Source organism: Canis aureus, chromosome X (assembly GCF_053574225.1).
Source record: "Canis aureus isolate CA01 chromosome X, VMU_Caureus_v.1.0, whole genome shotgun sequence".
Taxonomy (NCBI): Eukaryota; Metazoa; Chordata; class Mammalia; order Carnivora; family Canidae; genus Canis; species Canis aureus.
This window is the reverse complement of record NC_135649.1, coordinates 79,606,849-79,632,082: the sequence shown is the minus strand read 5'-3', so window position 1 is coordinate 79,632,082 and position 25,234 is coordinate 79,606,849. Positions and strand designations below refer to the sequence as shown.

The following is a 25,234-nucleotide window of genomic DNA, read 5'->3' as shown; positions in this document are numbered from 1 at the left end:
TCAACCCAAAGTAAGAACCCCTGATAATAGAAATGTCCTTCCTGGGTCGCCTGAGTGGCTCAGTCTGTTAAGTGGCTGCCTTTGGCTCAGGTCATGATCACAGGGTCCTGAGTATCAAGCCCTGCATCAGGCTCCCTGCTCAGGGGGACCCTGCTTCTCCCTCTGCCCCTTCCCCTGCTCATGTTTGTGCCCATGCTCTCTCTCTCAAATAAATAAATAAAAATCTTTTAAAAAAGAGAAATATTCTTCCTCTCTCTCCTTCCTTCTTAAATAGCTTTCCTTTGGAGGACAGAACTTGGGTTTTATTCAGGGTCTTATTGCTGAGTGACCTCAAGCCAATCAGTTTGCTTCTTTGAGCCATAGTTCCCTCATTCTGAAACAATGGGAAAGGCAAGAATTAAGAGGAGAGACCTTAACTATATATGCTCCAGGCAATTATTTTGTGTATTCTCAATCCTCACAACGGCCTTGTTAGGAAAGATTTTAAAAGTATCTTCCCATGTCACAGATGGTTAAACAGAGGCTCCTAGCAAGGTTGTCACTTGACCAATGTCTTAGCAGCAGGGGCTGGTGGGTGACTGGCCAGCCCCCCATAACCACCTCATTCTCCAGGGATGAAATTAGGAACTACGCTTATTTTGAGCAAAAGAAATCTGGCTCAGAAATCCCTACAGGTGGCGGATAAAGTGTCTCTTAGCAGAGCTTTGTCTTACACGAGGTGGCTTACAGACAGTAAGACGTCAAGAAGCCGAGGATCAACGATTGTTCAGTGAGTGACTCGCGCCCAGCCTACTTTGGGCTTCGCGTCTGCGTGTTCCCAATTAATTCCCGAAGCCCTGTCAAACAGACTGGCAAAAGGCAATGACAAGTCCTCCTCTCCTGGCCAATCCTATAAAAGGATGGGCTTGGCTCATAAACCAATCAGAGACCCCCAAGGGGGCGGAGTTTTCTTTGGCCTGGATCTCTGCCTGAGGGGTAAAACTAAAACGTTTCCACCTCCAGCCAATCCCAGAGAAGGCAGGAGCGCACTCCTCCAATGGGAGCCCGAGAGCGGTCAGTGGCTGTGGAGGCCTGCTACCCCCGCTAGCTCTCCAGCCCGCCGGAGGGACGCGTCCAGGGTATTCGCTAGATCCAGCCGCCGGCCCCTTGAATCTGCTCCCCCTCGGCAGCGGTGGCGCGGAGGGCAGGAGGTGTCTGGTGAGACGGTGAGACGCTATGACGCTACGGGGGCTGGGGATGTGAGGGAAAGAGGCCGGGCTGGATCGCATGAGGGGTGGGGCCTGGGGGAGCTTTTACCTGGGCGGCCTCTTAACCCTAGGTCAGCGGGTATCGGAGGATCGTGCGGGTAGCAAAGGGATGGCGAGTGCCCCTGCAGCCCCAGACAACAACCAGGTGAGTACCCCCGCGGAGCTCATTACCCATGCCCACCCCTGTCTCTTGGGAAAGGGTTCTGTGCTGGTCTGCAGCTCACGTGATCATCTGCATGCCTGTAAGTCTCCATCTCTCTGCCGCTCCTCTCCCTCTCCATCTTTCTGTGTGTCTCTATATTTCTCCCTGTTTCCTTCTCTGAGACATACTAGACAGCTCAGACCTAGAAGGCTGAACCCTGACCCTGCCAATTAAAACAAACCATGAGACCTTGAGCCATCTGCATCACCTGTATGGGCCTCAGTTTCCTCATCTGTCAAATGGGAGTCTAATAATCTCCACCTGAGAGAATATATGTGCATCACTTTGCCCTGTGCCGGGCCCCTAGAACATTTTCAATAAATCATGACTGTCGTGACTGAAAAAAAATCTCTCTCGGTCTTTGGCTTTTTTTTTCTCCCTGTCTCTGACCCACTCTCATTGATTCTTCTTTCTGAATGCTTCTTTTTTCTGTTCCTGTTTTTCATCTTTCTGTCTCTTTCCCATTTCTAAGCAGATTAGAGGTGCATTGTTTATAGCAATGAGTTAGGCCTTAGAGCTTAGCCTGGGGCTCTAGACTGTTCTGTGGTGTGTGTGGGGGGGGGGGTGTGGAATGGAGCCTGGCCTTGGTCTGCTTCTGGCCTCACTGTAGAGAGAACCTTCTTTGTTCCTCACCTTACTGTGTTAAACAGGCAGAGACCTCCAGAGTGGGAAGCAACTTAGATGAAAAAGTGAACCAGGCCCTTTATCCTTTATAATTTTTTTCACCACCAGAAGACCAGGATTCTCCTAGTTACATCTCCACACAGCCCTGAATTCCCTCTTTTCTGTCTCCATCCTGAAATTCTTTAACCAGGCCTTCTGGAACTCACTATCAGGCGTCAGCGAAATCTTCATCCTCACTCTGGCTTCTGAACAATTTCTTTGTTGTCTTGTCATGCTTTAGTGGTTCTCATACCTATTGGACCCAACATTCCATTTTTATAATTTATATTTTGAGATTCTTTCACTATTCTGAAATGAAGTGCATAGAGAACATAATCTGCCTACACACATAATCCCTCCCCAACCAATGTAATGTCCTAATTGTAATATAAGAAGGAAGCAAGGGAAGAGTAATTTCTAATAAAACAATATGTGTTTCAATATGTAAAGACTAAAATATAATTTTACTAGAAGACATAACGAATGGTCTTGCATGTAATGATACTTGTATCTGGGAATGTGACACATATGTGTTGATTGCTGACTTAGAAACCATGATGATGTGATTTTCCATGTCATGAATAATTCTTCATAAAGTTTTAAACAAAGTGCAATCCTCCTTCAATTTGTTGAATTTCTGGAAAAGTCAGTACATATTAAAATCCATGGTCCGGCCTCCATAACTTCTCTGACCTTCTCTCCTACCATTCTCCCCATTTGTTCCCTCTATTCTACCCATCCTAGCCTCCTTTATGATACTTGAACATTGTAGGCACACTTCCACCTCAGGTGTTTGTACTGGGCCATCCCCTGGACCTAGAATGCGTTTCCCCCAAATATGTACAAGGCTCATGACCTCACTTCCTTCAGGTCTCTATTAAGATGTCACTTTCTCAATGAGGCCTACCCTGACCATACTGTTTAAAATTACCACTCTCCCCTAAGATATACCCCAACCTATTTTTTCCATACTACTCCTCACCCTCTTCAATAATGTATCATCAACACCTTCATTGTGTTTGCTGTTTATTGTTTGACTCTCCTACTGGACTGTAAGCTCCAGAAGGGCAGAGATTTTTGTCTTTTCTGTGCTTGATGTACCCCTATTACCTAAAAACAGTGCTTAGCCTATAATAGGCACTCTCGATAGATGTTTGTTGAATGAATAAATGAGTGAAATGAACAGGTTTTTCACTGAGATTATTGTCTGGTGGGACATTCTAAAGTTGTATGGGATGCAGTACAATTTTTTTGCTGTGTGGTGCTGTCTTGTGCACTGTGGGATACTGAGCACTCCTGGTCCATGGCCACTAAATGTCACTAGTGATCTCCAATTACTGTGATAATAAAAAATGCCCCCAAACATTCCTTGACTGTCTATGGCCCTGCTGAGAACCATTGCTCGAATAGAAATTGGCTTTCCCCTGAGCACGCTGCTCACCAGGAGCCCCTCATATCCTTCTTGCCAGGAGGCCAAGAGGTGAAGGTAGGTGTCCTCAGTTGAATTCATCTTCCCACTTTCTCTCTTCCCACCTCAAACAACTTTCCTTTTAGAATTTAAAAAAAGGGGGGGGATCCCTGGGTGGCTCAGCGGTTTGACGCCTGCCTTTGGCACAGGGCGCGATCCTGGAGTCCCGGGATCGAGTCCCACGTCAAGCTCCCAGCATGGAGCCTGCTTCTCCCTCCTCCTGTGTCTCTGCCTCTCTCTCTCTCTCTCTCTCTGTCTATAATAAATAAATAAATAAATAAATAAATAAATAAATAAATAAATAAATAAAATAAATAAAAAAGAATTTAAAAAATTGTTTTAAAGTAATTTCAGATTTAAAAAGTTGTAGAAATAAGGCAAAGAATTCTCATATCTCCCTTCACTCAGATTCTTTAAGTGTTAATAAATTATTCAACTCTTGTTCAATTCTCAAAATTAGAGAGTTTATCTTGATAAAATACTATTAATGAAAGTATAGAACTTATTCAGATTTCATCAGTTATCCCACAAATATAATTTTTCTCTTCTAGGATCTAATTCAGGATTCCACAGTGCATTTAGTTGTCATGTCTCCTTAGGCTCTTTCAATCTGGGACAGTTCTTTAGTCTTTGTCTCTCATGACTTTGATACTTTTTTTTTTTACTTTGATACTTTTGAAGCATTCTGCCCAACTATTTTACAGAATTTGGGTTTGTCTGATGTTTCTTTGTGATTATAGTTAAGTTATGTGATTTTGGCAAGAATACCACAGAAGAGATGTGTCTTCGGTGCTTTATATCAAAAAGCACACGATTTCAGTTTGTCTTGATACTAGTTTTATTCACTTTGACTATTTATTTATTAAGGTGATGTCTGCCAGGTTTCTCCAGTATGGTTACTCTTTTATCCTTTGCTTTTTTATTTTTTATTTTTTATTTTTTATTTATTCCTTTGCTTTTTTAAAATATTTTTTATTTTTTTATTCATCAGAGACAGAGAGAAAGGCAGAGACACAGGCAGGGGGAGAAGCAGGCTCCATGCAGGCAGCCTGACGTGGAACTCGATCCCGGGACTCCAAGACCACGCCCTGGGCCGAAGGAAGATGCCAAACCGCTGAGCCACCCAGGGATCCCCCTCTTTTTTCCTTTGTAATAAGTAATTTGTGGGGGATACTTTAAGATTATGTAAATATCAACCACCTTGTTTTGTTTTGCTTTGTTTTTTGAGAGAGAGAGAGGGAGTGGGGGAGGGGCAGAGAGAAAGAGAGAGAGTGAGAACTCTAAAAACTCCACACCCAGGGTGGAGCCCAACATGGAACTGTATCTGACCCTGAGGTCATGACCTGAGCCAAAATTGCGAGGCAGACACTCAACCGACTGAGCCACCCAGGCATCCCACAACCACCTTGTTTTAAATCTCAGATCATCACATTATACCATTACCCACCCGTCTGTGTTATAGTCAGGTACAGACATACACACATACCTGCCCCAGTCATACTTCATTCCTAGAATTTAGCTGTCAGCTCACTGACACTCTTGAACACTACCCCAGTCCCACTTCTTGGGTAGTTTAATATCCTCATAGATGATCCTTCCAATGTTCCTGTTTCTCAGTTCTGTGATCTGCTTTCCTTTAACGCTTTTGCCTTTCAATCCTCCCACAGCCACCCTCTACAACAGTTTTAACCCCTCTTATCAGTACCTATGACTGCATCGCCTCCATACTCTGCTTCAGGCATCCTGCCATCCAGCCAGTGCTTCTTATCCTCTAGTGTACTCTGTACTCTGACCCCTCAACTCCAATGATCCCTCAACACCACCAAGATGGAAAATTTTCACTACCCTTTACTTCCTCCCTGTTCATGTGTCCTTCCTTTAGCTAGCCTCGATTCCAAGGTCCATCATGGCAATCATTCCCTTGCATACATCCTCACTTCCTTGGCCCTCTGTACCTCAGCCCATCTATAGGGCAGAACCCCAGTCCTGGTTAAATCCAACTCTGTTGGCTCCACTGCTCTTCCCTGGGCTATTCACTCTCCTATCTTCCTGGTTGACTATTTTGTTATCTTCTTTGTCTTCAAATCTCCTGCTACCACTTCTCCCATCCTTTGCTCAAGCTGCCTACTTGACTGAGGGATTAAAACCATCAGAAGAAAACCTGCATAGATTCCCATCATCACATCTCACCACCAAACAGCATCTGTATTCACAGATTCTGCCTTCTTCTCTGTTATTACGGATAAATTGGCCCTGCTGTCACAAAAATCCAGTCCCTCTACTTTGGCACTAGATTCCACCCTCTTATACCTACTTGAAGACATTGCTTCATCAATTTCCCCCTCTCTATGAGATTGTTCCCATTAGCACGCAGACATTCTGCTCTTGTTCCCATCTTTTTGTTATACAGCCTTATTGAGATATATTTAATATCACAAAATTTGCCCTTTTAAAGGATACTGTTCAGTGTTTTTGTATATTCGCAGAATTGCTGCACCCATCACTACAATTAATTTTAGAACATTTTATGCCCCCCAAAGAGAAGCTTCCTACTCATTAGCAGACACCACCACATTCCTCTGATCCCCGCATAGATAACCACTAATCTTCTTTCTGTCCCTATCTATTGATTTGTCTAGTCTAGACGTTTTATTTTTATTTTTTAAAAGATTTTATTTATTTATTCATGAGAGACACAGAGAGAGAGAGGCAGAGACACAGGCGTAGGGAAAAGAAGGCTCCATGCAGGGAGCCTGACGCGGAACTTGATCCCAGGACTCCAAGACCATGCCCTGGGCCGAAGGCAGATGCTCAACCTCTGAGCCACCCACGCGTCCCATAGTCTAGACATTTTATATAAATGAGATCATATAATATATTGGTCTTTATGACTGACTCCTCTCAGCATAATGTTTTTGAGGTTCATCCATGTTATTGATGTAGTGTTCCTTTTTACTGCCAAATAATATTCCATTATATGGATATGTTGCATTTTGTTTATTCTATCCATTTATCAGCTGATGGACATTTCAGTTGTTTCCATGTTTGGCATTCTGAATAATATTGCTCTGAACATTTCTGCACAAGTCTTTTTGTGTGTGGACGTGTGTTTTCTTTTCCCTTTGGTGGATACCTAGGAAGGGGAATTGCTTGGTCCTATGGTAAATCTATGTTTAACTTTTGGGGGAACTGTTTGCAGAAGTGCCTGCACCATTTTGAATTCCCATCAGCAATGTATGAGGGTTCCAATTTCTTCATATCCTCGCCAACACTTTTTACCGTCTGTCTTTTTCATTATAGCCATCCTAGCGAGTATGAAGGGGTACTTCGTTGTTTTTGATTTGCACTTCCCTAATAACTAATAATGTTGAACATCTTTTCATGTGTTTATTGACTATTTGAGTATTTTCTTTGGAGAAATGTCTATTCAAATCATTAGCCCTTTTAAAATTAGATTGTCCTATTGTTGAGTTGTAAGTGTTCTTTATATGTTCTGGACACAGGTCTCTTGTCAGATATGAGAGTTACATATATTTTCTCCTATTCCGTGAGTTATCTTTTGACTTTCTTGATGGTGTCCTTTGATGCACAAAAGTTTTTAATTTGAGGAAAGTCCAATTTGTCAATTTTTTGTCACTTGAGTATTTTACATCATAGCCCAAGAAAGCACTCCCTAACCCAAGGTCACAAAGGTTTCTTCCTGCTTTTTCTTCTAGGAATTGTATGGTTTTAGCTCTTATATTTAGATCAATGATCCGTTTGGAGTTCGTTTTTGTGTATGGTGTGAGGCAGAGGTCCACATTTCATTTTTCTGCATATGGCCATCTGGTTGTCCCAGTACCTTTTGTTGAAAAGAATATTTTTACCCCTTTTGAATCGTCTTGGAAACCCTTGTCAAAGGTCAACTAACCATAAATCTTAAATGTAAAGGTTAATTTTCTGGATTCTCAGTTCTACTCCATTGATCTGTAGGTCTGTCAGTATGCCAGACCATACTGTCTTGATTACTATAGCTATGTCATAACTTTTGAAATCAGGAAATGGGAGTCCTCTAACTTTTTCTTTTGAAGACTGTTTTGACTATTCTAAGTCCCTTGCATTTCCCTGTGAATTTTAGGATCAGCTTGTCAATTCCTGCAGAAAAACAGCTGGGATTTTTATAGGGATTATATTAAATCTGTATATCCATTTAGAAAGTATTGCCTTTGGGACACCTGGGTGGCTCAGTAGTTGAGCATCTGCCTTCAGCTCAGGGGGTGATCCTGGGGTTCTGTGATCAAGCCCCACATCGGGCTCCCTGCATGCAGCCTGCTTCTAACCTCTGCCTGTGACTCTACCTCTCTCTGTGTGTCTCTCATGAATAAATAAATAAATATTTTAAAAAGGGAAGTATTGCCTTTGACAATATTAAGCCTTCCAATCCATGAACATGATCTAAATAATTGTTTTCAGAAGTGTTTTTGTAGTTTTTAGTGTACACATCTTGCACTTCTTTTGTTAAATTTATTCCTAGGTGTTTTATTCTTTTTGCTACTATTATAAATGGAATTATTTTCCTAATTTCACTTCCAGAGTGTTCATTGCTAGTTCATAAAAATATATTTGATTTTTGTTTCTTGATCTTATGTCCTGTCACATTGCTAAACTTATTAGTTCAAATAGTTTTTTAGTGGATTCCTTAGGGTTTTCTATATATAAGATCATGTCATCTGCAAATACAGTTTTACTTTTCTTAATCTGGATACCTTTTCTTTTCCTTTTCTTGATTAATTGCCCTGACTAGATCTATCTAGTACAGTGATGCCTAGAAGTGATAAGAGTGCACATTCTTATCTTGCTTCTGATCTTAGAAGGTATTGAGTCTTTCTCCATTAAGTGTGATGTTAGTTGTGGGTGTTATATAGATATCCTTTATCAAGTTGAGGAAGTTTCCTTCACCTCCTAGTTTTCTGTTGTCTTTTTGCTATGAATGGATGTTGGATTTTTTTGAAATACTTTTTCTGTGTCTATTGAGATGATCATCTGTTATTTATACTTTATTAATATAGTATATTACATTGGTTAGTTCAGATGATAAACCAATGTTGCATTCCTTAAATAAATCACCCTTGGTCGTGTTACATAATACTTTTTAAAAAAGATTTTATTTATTTATTCATGAAAGACAGAGAGAGAAAGAGACAGAGAGAGACAGGCAGTGGGAGAAGCAGGCTCCATGCAGGGAGCCTGATGTGGGACTTGATCCCGGAACTCCGGGATCACGCCCTGGGCCAAAGGCAGGCGCTAAACTGCTGCACCACCTGGGCATCCCCTACATGATACTTTCTATGCACTGTTGGACTTCATTTGCTAGTATTTTGTTGAGGATTTTTACATCTATATTCATATAGTATATAGGTCTATAGTTTTCTTGTGATGTCTTTGTCTGGTTTTAGTATCAGGGTAATACTGGCTGCATAGAATGAGTTGAGAAGTGTTTCCTCCTCTATTTTTGGAAGAGTTTGTGAAGAATTAATATATGCTTTGTTTGTCATTTGTCTTTTCTGTTCCTTTGTTCTTCAGTTCCTTTCTTCTTTTGTGTTAAGTATTTTTTACCTTAACTTTTAAATTTTCTTGTTAATTATATTTTTTTAGGTTTTTAATGGTTGCCCTGGGGACTACAATTAAGATCTTAACTGGATATTTGGGCAGCCCCGGTGGCTCAGCGGTTTAGCGCTGCCTTCAGCCCAGGGCGTGATCCTGGAGACCTGGGATCAAGTCCCACGTCAGGCTTCCTGCATGGAGCCTGCTTCTCACTCTGCCTGTGTCTCTGCCTCTCTCTGTGTCTCTGTGTCCCTCATAAATAAATAAGTAAAATCTTTAAAAAAAAAAAAAGATCTTAACTGGAAACAATCTATTTCAAATTAATTCTGATTTCAAAAGTAACTTTGTTCTAATATGCCTCTGTTCCCTCTTTCCTTCTTTGTAGTGTTATTATCATATGAATTCCTTCTTACATTATAAGCCCATCAACAGTTTTATTATTATTGCTTTATACAGTTGTATTTTAAAACAGATAGGAAAATAAGAGTTAAAAACAAAAATACTTTCTTTCATAATACCTATTTCAAGTTACCATTTAGTGTCCCTTAATTTAAGCCTAAAAGTAGTGTTTCTTGTAGGATAAGTCTGCTAGCAACAAATTATTTCAGATTTTGTTTATCTTATCTTTTATGTTTGAAGAACCAGTTTGGCTAGATACAGAGATTCTGAATTGATAGTCTTTTTCTGTAAATATTTTGAAGATGCCATCACACTATCTTCTGATCTCCATGGTTTCTTTTTTTTTTAATTTTTTTTAAGTTTTTATTTATTTATGATAGTCACACAGAGAGAAAGAGAGGCAGAGACACAGGCAGAGGGAGAAGCAGGCTCCATGCACCAGGAGCCCGATGTGGGATTCGATCCCGGGTCTCCAGGATCGCGCCCTGGGCCAAAGGCAGGCGCCAAACCGCTGCGCCACCCAAGGATCCCTGATCTCCATGGTTTCTGATGAGAAGTCAGCTGTTAATCTTATTGAGGGTCCCATATATGTGATAAGTCATTTTTCTCTTGCTGTAGTCAAGATTTTCTTTTTGTCTTTGCTTTCATCAGTTGCACTATGATATGTCTAGTTGTGGATCTCTTTGAGCGTATTCTACTTGCATTTACTTCTTACGTGTACAGATTAATATTTTTGTTTTTTTTAAATATTTTATTTATTCATGAAAGACACAGAGAGGCAGAGACACAGGCAGAGGGAGAAACAGCCTCCCTGCGGGGAGTACAATGTGGAACTCGATCCCAGGACCCCGGGATGATGACCTGAGCCAAAGGCAGATGCTCAACCACTGAGCCACCTAGGTGCCCCTAGATTAATGTTTTTCATCAATTTTGCAATGTTTTGGCGGTTTCTCTTCCTCTTGCTCTTTTGGTACTCCCATTATGCATATGTTGGTTATACTTTTTTAAAAGATTTTATTTATTTATTCAAGAAACAGAGAGAGAGGCAGAGACACAGGCAGAGGGAGAAGCAGGCAGAGGGAGAAGCAGGCTCCATGCTGGAAGCCTGATGTGGGACTTGATCCCAGGTCTCCAGGATCATGCCCCGGGCTGAAGGCAGCGCTAAACTGCTGAGCCACCCAGGCTGCTCAGTTATTATACTTTTCAACTCCAGATTTTCTATTTGATTCTTTTTGTGATTTCTGTGTCTTCATTGATATTCTCTCTTTGGTGAGACATTGTTCTCAAACTTTTCCTTAATTCTTATAGATATACTTTCTTTTATTTCTTTGAAAATATAGTAATAATTTAAAGTCTTTGTTTATTAAGTTCCAAACATGGACTCCCTCAGGGAAAAGTTCTTTTGGCTGCTTTTTTTATGTGTACATGTAACATATTTTTCTATTTCTTTGCATATCTCATCATTTTTTGTCAAAAACTGAGCATTTTAAAAAAGCTTTTATTTGTTTAGGTAATCTTTACACGCAACATGGGGCTTGAACACATGACCCCGAGATCAAGAGTCGCTTGCTCTTCCAACTGAGCCAGCCAGGTGCCCCCAAAATTGGGCATTTTAGATACTCTATTCTAACAACTCTGGTATAAAACAAACCCTCAAGGTTTGTTTTTCTGGGAATATGTGAATGTGTGTGTATGTATGTATGGTTATCCTTGTTATTTTCCTTATTGCTGTTTAGTTGTCCAGTTACTTTTCTCAACTAATTCAGTGGATTCTATATTCCTTGCACTATGTGGTCTGAGTTCTCTGCTAGCTTATTTTTAAAAACTTCTTGTTTTTATTTTTAAGCCTGGATTGCTAGGAGGTCACACCTGTGTAAATATACTTTGGTGGTCAGCCAGTGATTGGTTGGATTTCCTTTAAATGTCTTGTCCACGGGGATCCTGGGGTAGCTCAGTGGTTTGGCGCCTGCCTTTGGTCCAGGGCGTGATCCTGGAGACGAGATCGAGTCCCATGTCGGGCTCCCAGCATGGAGCCTGCTTCTCCCTCTGCCTGTGTCTCTGCCTCTCTCTCTCTCTCTCTCTCTGTCTCTCTCTCTCTCTCTGTCTTTCATGAATGAATAAATAAATTTTAAAAATCTTTAAAAAAAATGTCTTGTCCACATGTCTTCCACCCTTTGCCAAGGGGATCTGTGCAAGAAAGCATGCTTTCAAACTTTAGCCAGTTTAAAAGGCAGCCTTAACTTTCATACTCTGCTTACAGTCAGCCAGAAGTGAGTGACTTGGGGCCTTTCCTTTTCCAGCTCTTTTTTTGGCATGTGCATAGCTTTGAATATGTGCACAGCCCTTTAGATACCTGGGAATGTATCAGAGCTTTTCAAAGTTTCTTATGGTTGTCTCATTCTCTGGGATTTCCTTTTAAATTCCTGGCCAAAGGGACACCTGGGTGGCTCCGTGGTTGAGGATCTACCTTTGGCTCTGGTCATAATCCTGGGGTCCTGGGATCGAGTCCCGCATCAGGCCCCCTACGAGGAGCCTGCTTCTCCCTCTGCCTGTGTCTCTGCCTCTCTCTGTGTGTCTCTCATAAACAAATAAATAAAATCTTTAAAAAAAAATTCCTGGCCAAAGCAGTCAGGCCTCTCTGCTGTCTGCAATATAGTCAGCCTTTGCCTACTATATACTACTGAGCTAGAGAGGGAAGGAGGATGGAATTAGCTACAAGTTAAAATGTCACAGAACCCATTGTCATACCAAGATTCTGTAGTTTCTCTTAGATGATTTCCAAGTCATTCTGTGTCTTTCATTAATTGCAGGTTTTGAGATCGTTGATTTTACTTGGTTTGCCCATATTTTTATTGTGTTAAAGGGAAAGCCAGTTCACCAAAGCTCTTATTCTGTCATTCCATTAATATCCTATTGCTGCCATCTTTAAAAACATTTAAAACCGTATTCATCATACATCCCCATGCAACTAACTTTCCCTGTTCCCCTAACAGCAAAACTCTCCAAAAGAGCTGTCATTCCTCACTTCCTCCTACTTTTCTATTCTCTGTTCATGAAAAATATATTAGATATATAATAAAAAATTATATACATGAGTTATAAAGAAATAATATGATGAAAATTGAAGAAGTCACAACCCCACCCAAAAGCAACATTAATGATAGTGTCTATCCCTATGTCATTTTCTGTCCTAGTCTCCCCTATCCCCCACCATAAAGTCCCATTCTCTTAAGTCTTATGTTTAATGTTCCCTTGCTCTTTTTGATACATTGTTTTTCATATTTGTGGAAATGTTTAATGAATAGATTATTTATTTGGCTTTGTAAAATAGCATCATATTGTATGCACTCTTCTGTGACTTCTTTCACTCGTTATTGTTTCAAAGATTCACCTGTGTTTTTGCGTGTCACTCTAGCTTATTCATTCTCAGTGCTGTATAATATTTCATTGGGTGACCATAAAACAAATTATTCATCTGTTTATCTGATGATAGACATTTGGATTGTTTCCAGCTTTTTGCCCTTAGGAAGAGTGCTACTATGAATATTCTTGTGCGTTGTCTCCTACATGTCTCCTACTACACATGCACACCCATCTTTCTAATGTATACACTTAGGAATAGAATTAAGTTAGTAGCAATGTAAACATTCAGCTTGACAGTATTATGCCAAAATGTATTCCTATCTGAAGACTGCCAATTTATATACCTTTCAGCAATTTATAAGAGATCCCATTGGTCCACACCCTAATTAGTACTTGATATTGTCCCACTTTTTAATTTCTGTCATTATAGTGAGTGTAAAATGAGATTTCGATGTGGACTTAATTAGCATTTTTCCAATCACTAATGTGGTTGAAGATTTTTTTCATGTTTATTGGCGATTCATGTTTCTTATTTTGTGAAGTGAATGCTAATGTCTTTTGCCTATTTTTAAAATTGGTATTTTTATCATTTTTATTGGTTTGTAGGAGTCGATCATTTGGATACTCATCATTTGCCAATTATATGTGTTGAATATCTTTTCTCAGTTTGTGGCTTTTTTTTTCCTTTATGGTGTCTTTGCATGAGCAGGAATTCCTATTTTTAGTTGAGTTGAAAAATTCAATCTTTTCTGTATAGCCAGCACACTTTTTTGTGTTGTCCTACCTAACCTATGATCATAAAGACATTCTTTATTTTCTTCAAATAAAAGTTTAAAAGCATTTTTTCCCTATTTAAGTCCTTAATCCAAATGGAATTGATTTTTGTGTGGTATAAAGATATAAGGTAGGGAGCCAGTTTCTTTTTTTTTAAGATTTTATTTCATTTGGAAAGCCTGGGTGGCTCAGCAGTTGAGCGTCTGCCTTTGGCTTAGGGCATGATCCTGGAATTTCAGGATCAAGTCCCACATCGGGCTCTCTGCATGGAGCTTGCTTCTCCCTCTGCCTATGTCTCTGCCTCTCTCTCTGTGTCTCTCATAAATAAATAAATAAATAAATAAATAAATAAATAAATAAATAAATAAATAAAATCTTTAAAAAATAAAAAATAAAAAAAAATTTTAAAGATTTTATTTTATTTATTTGAGAGAGAGAACATGAGCAGGGGGGCGGGGTAGAGGGAGAGGTAGAGGCAGACTCCCCACTGAGCAGGGAGCCTGACAAGGGGCTTGATCCCATAATCCCAAGATCATGACCTGGGTTGAAGGCAGACACTTAACCAAATGAGTCACCTAGGTGCCTCAAGGGAGCCAGTTTCATTACTTTCCACACTGATAACCTAATGATCTGAAGTGCCATCTCTGTCATACACCAAAGTCCCATATTTATATTGTTCCATTTATGAGATCTCTGCTATTGGCCAACTTTTTGTTTCCTGAACCAGTATCACACTATCTTAATTACACTACCTTAATTACTTTGGTTTCATAAAGGATCTCGACATTTAGTACAGCAAAGTCTTCCCATCTTATTCTTCTTCAGGAATATCATATGTTCCTGGCCCTTTGTTATTCCAAATGCATTTTAAAATCATCTTGTCATGTCCTACAAGAATATTGGAATTGCAATGAATCTAGATCAGTTTGAAGAGAATTGATATGTTTATGAAGATGAGTCTTCCTAGCTATGAACATGATATACCTTTCATTTTAAATAAATTCTTGAATGTCTCTTGGTATAGTTTTCTAATTCTCTACATAAGGACTTGCATATCTTGTGTTAGGCTTATTCCCTGGTATCTATGGTTTTGTTGTTACTATAAAGGAGATCTTGTTACTTAACATGTTTTATCTCATTTGCAGGTGTATAGAAATGAAGTTGATTTTTATATTAATATTACAACCATTCACCTTGCTAACCTTTAACTTTTTAATCAAACTTTTTATTTTTAACTAATTTTACAGCAGAAAAGTAAGTAAAGAGATAGTACAGAGAGCTCCTGTGTATTCCTCACCATGGTATATTTGTCAAAACTAAGAAAGCCATATTGGTATATTATGATTAACTAAACTTCACACCTTATATGGATTTATCAGTTTTCCCACTAATGTCTTTTTCTCTGTTCTAGGATCCAGTTCAAAACACTACATTGCATTTAGTTGTCACCTCTGTTGTCCTCTGGTCTATGACAGTTTCTTAGTCTTTCCATGCTTTTCATGCCCTTGACAGTTTTGAAGCGTACTGTAGAATGTCCCTCAGTTTGGATGTCTGAAGTTTTCCTCATAATTAGACTGGGGTTGTTTTTGGAAAGAATACCATAGAGTTGAAGTGGCCTTTTCATCACATTATATCAGAGGTATGTGATATCCCTATGACATCACCAATGTTGGCCTTAATCACCGGTTAAAACAGTGTTCACCAAGTTTCTCCGCTGTGAAGTTGTTATTTTTCCCTTTTTATTTTCTGTTCTTTAGAAGAATCTAGCCTACCTTCAAGGAGAGGGAGAGGATTTAAGCCCCCCCCTCTGAAAGGGGGGTGCATTTACATGTAGTATTTGGAATTCTTCTGTAAAAACTATTTATTTCTTCTCATTTGTTTATTTACCTACCCATTTGCTTTTGTACCCAGGTGCCTGTTTGTATCCATATGAACGCTTGCATATTTATTTAAGAATTTGACTTATAAGTCCAATCCTTTGTCATTTGTCTTGTTGCTCAAATTGTTCTAACTTTGGCCACTGGGGGCTCTTTCAGGTTGGCTACAGCGTCCCTTTGACATGCTTCCATCTTTTGTTTTTTAGCACTGTCTTCCTTGCTTTGGCACTATAAGATCCTCCCTACTCATCTTATTTTCCTGCTCCATCCTTAGAATTGACCATTTCTCGAGGAGCCCTTGTTTCTTCTAAGTTGTCTGTATATTCTTTTGTGTTTTCTATGTTGTGTTTTCTATGTTGACCATTTCTCGAGGAGCCCTTGTTTCTTCTAAGTTGTCTGTATATTCTTTTGTGTTTTCTATGTTGACAACAATATCAGCTATAAATAATGATCATTTTGTTTTTTTCCTTTCCATTCTTTATGCCCTTAATTTATTCTTCTTGTGTTACTGAGATGGACAGGACCTCCAGTACAGTGTTCAAGAGAAAAAACAGTAATGGTCATCCGTCTCTTGTTGGGTATTTTCAAGGAAACACCACTAACTTTTTTCCCTATTAAGAATGATATTTGCTGTGGATTTCTCTGGGTTTTATCAGATTCAAGCAAGTGCCCACCTGTCACTATGCTAAGAAGTTTCTATTTTTGTTTTTAAATCACAAAAGGGTGTTGAATTTTTTTTTGTCAGCTACCTTTTCTATTTCTTAGGATGATCATGGGGTTTTCCCCCCCAGGAATGTAATAATGCGGTAAATGATGTTTATGGATTTTCCTCATGGAAGACTACTTTTGCATTTCTGGTTTAAACACAACCTGGTCATGATCTTTTCCTTTTTATATAGTACCAGATTTAGTTTGTCAATATTTGTTTAGGGTTTTTGTATCTGTGTCAATGAGTAAAATCAGTCTTTAATTTTCCTTTCTTTTGCTATCATAATTTGCTTTTGGCCTCAAGTTCTGCTGGTATCATAGAATGAGTTAGTGTTCCCTTTTTTCAATATTCTGGAAGATGCTAAATGACTTTGGAATGACTTGTTTGGTAACATTCTCCTATAAAACCATCTTTCCCTGGTGTTTTGCTTTTTAACATTGACTTAATATTAAACTTCTAAATAAAATCTTTCCAAAAATTTAAATGAGAAACTTGACATCTGCTTCCATAACATGCTTATTTTTATGTCAGGTTTTATGCTTGAAGTGACTACACACAAATCCCAATCAAGACTTTTTAATGTGTTCTTCAAATCCTTAACAGAGATTTGAATCCTCAACAAAAATCTTCCTTTGTACAATTAAGCAATAAAGTATTTAAAGCCAATTTTAAAACCTGTTAAAAAATGTTTAACAGTTGAAATGGTATCAGCCCTTTTTGTTTCACTGACCAAGTGTATTGTTAAAATTTCTTGAGACAGTGTAATTAGATTTCGAATCCAATTGAACTCTTTCATCCTAATTATTTTGAAATAATGATGAAGCTCTTATTTGCAGAACATGCATCACTGTTAGAACCATCACCCTGCAGCTAGCTTGGACACCATTAAAAGGGCTCATCAGCTACAAACGGATAGAAGTGTCTGGTATTCGTGAAGACAGAGTTTCAGGGCTACCACCTGGAGCTACACCCTCCAGCAACCCCTGCTTGGCCTCCCTGCACCCAGCCCTGCACCAGCCAGTCACAACTTGGGCTGTGTGTGGTGTTTCTTGGCAACTGGGACACAGACTCCTCCAGCAGCTCCACAGCCCCTCTTGTCCTCAGTGATCAGAAGACTACAGAAGCTGGCTACTGAAGAGGCTGTCCAAGTGATAGAGCTCCTCCTTGACTCTGCTTAGCACATTTACCACAGAGCAGTAGCTGAGTGCTGGATGTTACTCATTCGTGCTCACTACCTACGGGAACTGTAGAGGGGTTTGTCAGGCCTTGTCTCACAAAGGGCCACCCTGTAAAGATCTCCACAGGAGGCTGCCCATAGAGAGAATTGGCCTGCCTAGGTTCTCCACTGCCTTACGTCCTACGTGGATGCCTCCAGGGCTGAGGGGATCCAATACCTTTTCACCTACCCGTGATCTACACATCGACTGGAAAATTCAGCCTCCTGTTTTTTGTTCTTGTGTTTGTTTTAGGCTAGGAAGAGTTTTACCTACTTCTTTAATTCCTTTAGTAGCCAGAGGGCTAGTCAGGATTTGTTTTTTCTTCTTGAGTCAATTTTGGTAAGTTATCAATTTCTAGGAATTGGTCCATTTTATCTGCACTTTCAGAGTTTTTGGCATAAAGGCCCCCCTTTTAAAGTCCTCTGCTGTGTATAATCTGTAACTATGTCTCCTTTTTCATTGCTGATATTGGTTATTTGTGCCTTCTCACTTTTTTTCTTGATCAATCTCACCAGAGGGTTGTCCATTTTATTAGTCTTTTCAAAGAACCAACTTTTGGCCCTGTTACTCCTCTCTATTGTGTCTTTGTTTTCTATTTCTTTAATTTCTGCTCTCATCTTTTTTGACCTACTTCCGTCCACATTTTTTGGGTTTATTCTGTTGTTCTTTTTCTAATTGCTTATGTTGGACATGGAGCTCATTATTTTTCAGCCTCTTTTGTTTCATGGTGTGTGCATTTAAGGATGTAGATTCCAAATACTACTTTTCTACACATTCAAACATGTCCCATTTCATTATTGTTCAGTTCCGAGTACTTCAGCATTTCCACCATGGTTACTTCTTTGGTGAGTTATATAGAGGTGTGTGTTTCTAAATTTCTAGATGTGCGGGCAATTTTTAATGTATCTCTCTGTGATTGAAATCTATCGTAATTGGATTGTGGTCTGAGTATGCAGTCTGTGTGGTAGCAACTCTAAAATTTATGAGACTTGTATTGTGGCTAAGTACATGATAAATATTTTTGAATGTTTCCTATGTGCTTTATAAGATGTGTGTTCTCTAATTGTTGAACACAGAGTTCCACCTATGTTTAGTATCAAGTTTGTTAATTGTATTATTCAAATTTTCTACACTGATTTTTTGGTTGTGCTATGCCAATAATTGTAATAGGTGTGCTAATTTTCAACTATGATGGTGGATTTGTCTGTTTCTCCTTAGAGTTCTTTTTAACAATTTTTATATATTTTGAGGATATTTTATTAGGAATATTCAAATGAAGAATTGTTATACGTTCCTGGTAAATATGTAATGACCCTCTCTATTCTCAATAACACATTTTTGAAGTCTATCTAATCACACAACACAAGCTTTTCTTCTTATTTGGATTTGTGTGATGAAGAATTTTCCATCCTTTCATTTTTCAACATTCTCATACCCTTATCCTTGAATATCTCTTAAAAATGACATATAGCTGGACCCTTTTTAAAAAATCTAATCTGATGATCCCTTTTAATGGGTGAGTTTAGTCTGTTTACATTTTCTATGATATATTTGGGCTAGTTTCTAACATCATACTTTTTTTATTTCTATTTCCTACCACCACCTTTTCTATGCTTCATTTTTCTTTTTCTGGCCTGTTTTTTAGTTTGGAGATTTGTTTATTTGCTTTCTTATTCACTTTTTTCCTCTGTACTGTTTGAAATTTATTTATGCATTCTTTTTTAAAAAATTCTTTCTGTGGTTATCCTTGAACTTTTACCATGCATGCATAACTTACAAGGTCTAAAGGAAATTGTATTTTAACCTCCCTCTTGAAGAATGCAGGAAACTTCATCTCTGATCATTCCTCTCTTTGCCACATGCTATTGTCTTGAGTATGTCAGTTTGTTCCTTTTTTTTAACCTCACAGATTCTGCATCATCATTAGTATTATTTTATATAGACAGTATTTTTTTTGGATTTACATGCATACATTCTTGCATCTCAGACTATGATTCTGGGATCATTTTCTTTTATCATAAATACAATGTTTAGATGTTCTTTTAGAACAGGTCTCTTGGTGTTAAATTCTCCCAGTTGTTGTGATATGCAAATGTCTTTATTTTATCCTCATTCTTAAAAGACAATTTGTTATAGGTATTTAGAAGTCTGCTGTCTAATGGCTATTTTTGGTAGGTGTTTTTATTTTCTTATACTTAAGCTACTTTTAAGAAATTATCTCTCACTCTCTCTCAGAGGGGGATCTGCAGAGGGTATGCAGTTTCATTCTAACATGTTTAGGCATGTATTTCTTTTTTATTCTACTTTAAAAATGTGCTTCATGCTTTTGAATTCATGTTTTTCATAATTTCTAGAAAATTCTCAGCCATTATCTTTTCAAATATTGCCTTTCTTCCATCCTTCCTATATTTTCTTTCTCAGAATCCAGTTAGTCATAAGCCTCATTGTATCTTCCATATCTCATAATGTCTTGTTGATATAATCTATTTCCTTGTCTTCCTACATTTCATTCTAAGCAATTTCTTCAGATATATCTTTCAATTTATGGATTCTCTCTTCAGCTCTGTCAACTCTGTGTGCTTAATCTGACTACTGAGTTTTTTATTTCAGTAAGTATATTTTTCACGTGTACAAGCTGCATATTTTTCGCTTTCTAATCTGCCTTGTCATCCTTCATAGTCTCTTGTTGCTTGCTCATCTTTGTGGTTGCATCTTTCATTTAAAAAAAAATTTATACTATTTTGTTCAACCAATAATCATTGTTTGCGTAAGTATGACATTATAATTATTGTTCACGTCTAAACCACACAGTACACTCTAATTATAGATCCTTTGTTGTATGCCTTTTTGTTTTCTTAGTAATCATCTTTTTTTCTTTTGCTTAGTATTACTAATTCTTTGAAATTCCTTTTAAAATCTGTATCAGTTCATGTCTCTTTTCTGCTCGAAATTCTCCCTGCTCCCAGCTCCCCCAGAATAAAAGTCAAAGCCCTCATCATGGCCCAAAAGCCTGCACAGTCTGGTCCCCATGCTTTTTCTGACCTCCTATCCTGTTACTCTTCCCATTTCTCACTTTTTTTCCAGCCACCCCAGCTTCCTGGATATTCCTCAAACATGTCAGGTGCCCTCCCCCTTCAGAGCTTTTGTACTTGCTGTTCTCACTGCCTGCAACACTCTTCTTTCCAGATAATCTCATGAGTTTCCCACCCACTTCCCATATGCTCAAATGTCACCTCCCTAGACAAGCATTCCCTGACCAAACTAGTCCCATTCACCAGTGTTTTCTAACCCCATTATCCTACTTGATGTCTTATGTTTTTGTACGAAGTGATGATCACTCCCTGATATATTTTGTATTTATTTATTGTGATTGGTGTTTGTTGTTTCCCAGTAGACTGTAAGCTCCACAAAGCAGGGACTTTGTTTTGTTCACAACTGTATCCCCAGTTCCAAGAAGAACAGTGCATAGTAATATTTAGTAGACATTCAATAAATATTTATGGAATAAACTGAATTAATTAACTAATTAAATAATTAATGTGGATGATTGGGAAATGCATTGAGAATGAGGCTAGTCATGAAGGCCCTTCATACCATGCTAAGGAGCATGGATGTCATTGTTTGGAAGGGTGAGGGTTGTGAAGAAGCAGTAAGGATAGCTCCTGGGTTCTTTGGAGAAGCAAGCTCCTGGTTGGTAGGGTGGTGACAAAGGCCCATGTTCTCTATGACTGGCTCTCTGCCCTGAGGGCCTTGAAGGTGGACCTCTTTCTCAAACAGCCCTCAAACCACTGCACTGTCATGCCTGCCTATTACTTGGTGAAAACCAAAACCCCAGCTCTCACTGAGCCGTCTGATCCCAGCTAGGATCCCCCTCTCCCTGCTCTGTGAGAAACTGTTTCTTGGTCCCAGGTCGAGCCAATCACCCCCATTAGACTTTTTCTGTTACTGGGCTGGAAGTGGTGGTGGTACAGAGGCTGGTACAAAGCCTGGAACATAGTAAGTACTGTTATAATGCTGGACAACATGGGGAGCTAAGTTTCAGCTCCAAAACTCCTTTTCTTCCATTGTCAAGGTTGCAATAGGTTGTGAGGTTTCAGTCCTGACTTTTCCCCTAAACTCGTTGGTCCTGGGACCAATGTCGCTCCAGTGTATCTACTTGCCCATGACTGTTGGGATACTAATTCTGTTGTCTAATATGTAACATACTCCCTTAGTTTTTTTTGGTCACCCACTGATTTCATCAGAATGCTATCAGTATACAACAAGGCCCTGTAGCACGCCACTGGAGATTTCCCTCTCCAGACCAATATGAATTCATTAGTCACTACCAATGTAACCATCCAACTAGTTATAAGTCTAATTGAGCAAAATCAACTGACCACCTACTACATGTCAGGCCTCCTGCTCTACACTGAGGACCCAGAAAAGAACAGGATATGTCCCCAGACACAGAACCATAATTCAGTGTGGCCAGTGCAGTAACAGTGGGTACAATAGACGTGAGAGTCTCTGAGGAATATAGGACCCAAGTCAGGAGACCAGGGAAGATTTCTTAGAAGGGATGGCATATGAACTGAGCTTTAAAGAGTTGAGTAATAATCTACTGGATGACTAACAAGAGGAGAGGAGGGCAGTCCAGGCAAGTGGTACAGCATGGGCAAAGGCTCAAAGATAGGAAGCAGCATGATATGCACTAACCTGCCTAACTACACTTACTGTTCACCTGTCCATGAGATCATCTAAGATACTCTAACACTAAAACCCGGATATGAGGAGTTTGTGGCCCTCCTGACATACTGTGTTCAAACTCTTCAGAAAAGTAATGAAAAGTTGGTTAGACATGACTTCCCATGAGCTTGTCCATACTAGCTTCCAATGTCCTTGGCTTCCGTATCTAGACCATACTGCTGATGTGACCTGCTTCCTTTAGACCTCCCTGGGTTTGGAGTCATTCTCACTCTCCTGGAGATTAGGGTCTCCCTCAGCTCTATGGGTAGAGAGATCTCTGTGGAGAGGAGTTTTTCTGACTCCTGACACTAACCGTGATGTAGAGACCCTCATCTCTCAAGGAGTGAAGAGGGCCTGCCTATCTTGACTTCAAACATTGAGATTCATCTCCACTTGGGTTTCATTCACACCTTGTAACAATCTAGGACAAGTGGGCTGTGGAGTCTGGCAAGCCCAGTTTCCAAGCCAGGAACCCCCATGTCTTGATTGTGTGACCTTACACTAATCCTCTCAAGTATCAGTTTTCTCATCAGTAAAATGAGTTTAATGCCTTGGACAGTTTTTTTTTTTTTAAGTAGGCTCCATGTCCAACAGGGAGCCCAACACTGGCCTTGAACTCACAACCCTGAGATCAAAACCTGACCTGAGATACAGTCAGATGCTTAACCAGCTGACCCACCCAGGTGCCCCTACCTTGGACAGTTTTTGTGTCTGTTAGAACATATGTCAAGTACCTGGCACATGGCCACCATTTATTGAATGTCTACCACAGTCAACAGTAAAGGAAAAACAGCATAGTGGTGGAGAACATGAGCCATAGATCTAGATCAACCTTGATTTGGATTGCTGCTGGACTACTTAGTAGCATTGTGACCTTGGTCAAGTTTTCTAACCTCATTTAGCCTTACTTTTTACATTTTCAAAAGGAGGTTAGTGCCTCTACTTCAGAGTTGCCATGTGTATATATTATTATAGCAGTGTATAATATGTTCTCACAGGCTCCAGGCCTCTCCCCAGCCTGTCCTCTTCAGAGACCCCCTCCCCAGGAAATCTGTCCCCTTCTCAGCTACCCCTCTCCCTAGGGCTGACAAAGAGGACTGAGCTTCTCCCTCAGAGTCATGGGGACACTTTGTTAATGGGACTTTCTAATGATAAACTGCTCTTGCATTTCTGGAATTAGACCCAACCCTGTCATGTTAGAGTAAATCTTTTTAAATTTTTTTTATTTTTTATTTATTTATTTATTATTTTTTTTTTACTCACCCTGGATTTGGTTTGCTAATAAATTGTTTAGGATTTTTGCATCTTTGGTCACTTACTGTATTTGTCTGGTTAAGGGTAGAGTGGGCTCATCCAATAAATAAATGAATTTTCCTGGAAATAGGTCCAATTCATCTAAGTTATAAAATTAATTGTATTCTCTTATTTTTTTTTATTTCGGCCATATCTTTTACATTGTTCACATTACTTATTTGTGCCTTTTCTCTTTTTCCTTGATTGGTCCTTCCAAAGATTTTTTAGTGGTTTGTCTTAAAATTTTACCATATGTATTTAATCTAAAATCAGTTAACCAGTATTGTAATCTCCCACCCAAACAATACAAGGACTTCATGAAACACTGTCTCCCAATTTACATGTTATTGTTGTTCACTATTTTAGTGCTTTCTTTCCTAAGGAAGCTATTAACATACTGAAAGAATAGACGTTAATAATATTATTTTATGCACACAGTGCTTGTTTACATTTGAATACTTGTTTACTATTTTATTTGCTCAGCTTCCTTTTTATACCTTAGTCTTCCTTTTTTGGGATGATTTTCCATCTTCTTGAAGTATATAATTTAGAAGATCCTTTAGTGCAAATCTCTTCACAGTAAACTGTCTCAAACTGTATTTATCTGTAAATGTGTAAATGCATTTATTTTTTTATTCTTCTTGAAAGATAGGTTTGCTGAGTACTCAATTCTAAATTATATTTTTCTCTCTAAACCCTTAGAAGGTATTATGACATTGTCTTCTGATTTCCATTATTGCTGTTGAGAAGTCTGCTATTGTCTGATTGATCTTTTTTTTTTTTTTTTTGTAGGTGTCCTTTTTCTCTGGATGCTTTGAAGATCCTTCTTTGATTATTGCTTGATGCTAAAAGCTTTTTTTTTTTAAATTTATTTTTTATTGGTGTTCAATTTACTAACATACAGAATAACCCCCAGTGCCCGTCACCCATTCACTCCCACCCCCCGCCCTCCTCCCCTTCTACCACCCCTAGTTCGTTTCCCAGAGTTGATGCTAAAAGCTTTTTGTTGTCATTCTCTATATGTTCCTTTATTTATGAATGGAAAAAGTTCCCCCATTGCTTTTCTAGGCAATTATTAAAATAGATAATGGTTATTGACTTCTATACATTTAACTTATAAGCCACCTCATGAGTATATTCATTTTAATGCATTTTTCTCATCAGAACCTTTTGGGCTTCCTGGGCATAAAATAATATCAGCAACAAATAGGTTTTTTTTTTTTTAAGTTTTTTTTTATTTTTATTTATTTATGATAGTCACACAGAGAGAGAGAGAGGCAGAGACACAGGCAGAGGGAGAAGCAGGCTCCATGCACCGGGAGCCCGACGTGGGATTCGATCCCGGGTCTCCAGGATCGCGCCCTGGGCCAAAGGCAGGCGCTAAACCGCTGCGCCACCCAGGGTTCCCAACAAATAGGTTTTTTATCTCTGCTTTTCTAGTGTTATACCAGTCACCTCATTTTTTTGCCCTACTGTTCCTTTATAGCTTCCAAGACAAGGTTGAGTATATGGTAGTAGCAGGTAGTCCTGTTTTGTTCCTGATAATTTTGATCATCTGATAAATGTTCCAGTGAATATTTGTTGAGAGGCCATGTTCTAGGGCCTGAGAATACCGAGGGGATGAACCTTTCTTTTTAGAGCTTCCTGATCTTGCTTCATGAATGCAGTATTTTTTCATGTCACTCTGAGGACATTAAATCCTCAGTCTTCA

The 25,234-nt window shown here is 39.1% G+C and overlaps 1 long non-coding RNA gene across 3 annotated transcripts; it reads left to right on the top strand.

Annotated features, from left to right (window-relative positions):
- The first annotated feature begins 982 nt into the window (after positions 1 to 982).
- On the top strand, positions 983 to 25,234 carry LOC144309151 (uncharacterized). 3 transcript variants are annotated; one of them, XR_013375246.1, is made up of 4 exons: positions 983 to 1,205; positions 1,319 to 1,392; positions 24,316 to 24,733; positions 24,941 to 25,234. It is a non-coding gene; the product is annotated as an uncharacterized LOC144309151 (long non-coding RNA). The 3 variants fall into 3 exon arrangements; XR_013375248.1 differs by lacking the exons at positions 24,316 to 24,733; positions 24,941 to 25,234 and adding exons at positions 15,212 to 15,338; positions 17,122 to 21,036 and having other exon boundaries at positions 988 to 1,205; XR_013375247.1 differs by lacking the exons at positions 24,316 to 24,733; positions 24,941 to 25,234 and adding an exon at positions 17,122 to 21,036 and having other exon boundaries at positions 996 to 1,205.